Source organism: Lissotriton helveticus, chromosome 4_1 (genome assembly GCF_964261635.1).
Source record: "Lissotriton helveticus chromosome 4_1, aLisHel1.1, whole genome shotgun sequence".
NCBI classification, from domain to species: Eukaryota; Metazoa; Chordata; class Amphibia; order Caudata; family Salamandridae; genus Lissotriton; species Lissotriton helveticus.
In genome coordinates, this window is record NC_136063.1 from 735,730,772 (window position 1) to 735,733,244 (window position 2,473).

Here is a 2,473-nt window from a genome sequence, read left to right on the forward strand (position 1 = left end):
AACTTCACACATACCAGCTATTTCCTCAAAGAACAGAAAAACTTTAAAGACTTTCTTTTCCACAAACTCAACATTTTGCTTCTGCAATTTTGGCAGTATTTCCCCGATTCTGCAGTGGGTTTCCCAGAACAACCAACCCATGTCTTCCTATCATTTCGGTTTTGACGAATAAACCACAGGAAGTTACAACAGACCACGTGAAAAATTGTTGTCCAAAAAAAAAAATATATATCCCAATCCAGGTTTAGTGAAAAAACAAAAGAAAAAAACCCGACGTTAGTAACTTTAACAAGCTTCAAAACAAGGACTCATTAATGGGAAACAAGCCAGAAAGACAGAAATTCAAGACAATGACGTTTCTTTGGGTGCAAAATGTTTCCTTCCTTTCAAACACATTCAAGTTCTTTTTTTGGCATACAATCTATGCAACATTTTGGACATCTGACCTCTTCTTGCCACTTGGTCTACATGCGGAATCCTTAGTTCCAAACAAGGTGAAGTGTAGCCATTTAAGGTGCCGATGAAGAACCACCCCTTGTCTGCACACTTCGTTCAGTCTTCACCTGATCTGAAGACAAGGTCCATATTAATGAAAAAAATGTTCACATGCTCACATTACAGTGCAGCTTTTTGCTTTGTCCTTTCGCAAGTCTGTGGCCAGATCTGGTCTGCTTGGCATGTGTGAAATTCTTTTGGTTACCCGCGTAGACTTCTTCCGCTTTAAGTTTTTGTTACTTTTGTTTACACATGCCAAGGTGGCAACGTGAAAATGTCTCTAACACTGTTTTCTGATTGTAAGGCTGAGCACTCTATGTAAGTTGCTGCACCAATCTGTTTTGCCATGTTCGCGCCCTGATCGTAAGACACTTGTGTCTGTCTGTGATTGGATAATTCCACTAATGTGGTGAGATCTGTGCGAAGATCAGACTTGCAGCCAACGAGCAACATTTTGGTGTTTGGGCAAAACTCCTGGATTTCACCTTTCCACTTCTTTAAAACACTGCCAAGAGTCTCAGGACGGCTGATGTCAAAACAAATCAAGACTGCATCGGAATCTGGATATGAAAGCGGGCGAACGTTGTTATAATACGGAGATCCAGAAGTGTCCCAGAGGCTCAGCTCTATCCGCTGCGTGTCAATCTCAAAGCTGGCCGTGTAGTTCTCAAACACTGTGGGGACGTAATTCTCCGGGAAGGAGTCCTTGGCGAACACGTGCAGTAGCGCCGTCTTGCCGCACTGGCTGTCCCCCACCACAACGATCTTGCACTTCACGTTCTGGTTGGGGTCCATGATCGTTTTGCTGGCAAGTTTTTGGCTTGTTCTTCTTTCTTTCATTGAGGTGAAAGGCTTCCTCAGCAGGTCTCCCGCAAAAATTAAAGGATGAAATGAGTCAAGCGTCCCCCATAAACCTGTGGCGTGCAAGCGGCGGTCCGGGCTGCGCGATCCCCTCCGGCGGCTTACTCCTGCTCCTCCACGCTGCAACAGACATATGGGTACCTGTCCTGGAGGGATATGGGTGCCATGGTTGATGTTCAGACTGGGTATTGACCTATGTACCCCTGTGTGTGAATTTGTTATTTGTTTTGTAAATATCAGCTAAGGATGCCAGTGCATGACCGGTAATGTTGTGTATTGACAGTGTTGTGTGCATGTAAGTGCAGGCAACTAATGTGGTCCTTCTTTTCCTACTTATATGCATATACATCCACGGGCACAGGAGACAGCGCCACGGGCCAGGAGGAGCCACAGAGCCAGCCTGGACCAGCAACTGAGGAGTCGGAGGGACCCAGTGGGACGGATGGTGAGGGGAGCCACACCGAGGAGTCCTCAGCACCATCCACCTCAGCTGAGGACCACAGCAGCTCGGAGGATGACTCCCTTGTGGGGGAGGGTGTCAACAGCCAGGTAACAACTGAGGGTGAGGCTGTCCCCGCCACCACCATCACCACCACCACTACCACCACCACCCTCCCCTGGACTCACATCCCAGAGGTCCGTGGCAGCTCCCGTGTTCGGGAGCATGTCTCCTTCCTGCCAGGCATTGCACCCCCTGCCCCTGTGTCCCCTGCTGCCCTGAGTGTGGAGTCTGTGGACCTACATAACCAGATCCATGTAGGGCAGACATCAATGATGAGTGTCCTCCATGCACACACCGGTCTGTTGACACAACTGGTGTCGTTCATGGAGGGCATCTCATCTGGCATGTCTGCCCTACAGAGGACCAATCAGTCCATGGCCTCCTCACTGACAGCAGCAGTATCCCTCCTACAGCAGTCCCTGACCCCTTCAGCCTCAGCCCCAAACAACTCCTCCTAGCACCCTACCTGTCCTCAGCACACGCACACCTGCATGGTCACCCAAACAGACAGACACAGACAGCACACAATCACCCACACATAAGTCTAAATCTGCACGCAAGCAAAGTCAGGGGACTGATACCGCACACACAGGGGATGTGGCTCAGACACACACA

The 2,473-nt window shown here is 49.0% G+C and overlaps 1 pseudogene; it reads right to left on the minus strand.

Moving 5' to 3' along the window:
• Nucleotides 1-289: 289 nt before the first annotated feature.
• Nucleotides 290-1,477, minus strand: LOC144827315 (rho-related GTP-binding protein RhoE pseudogene; annotated as a pseudogene).
• Between the last annotated feature and the right edge of the window lie 996 nt (nucleotides 1,478-2,473).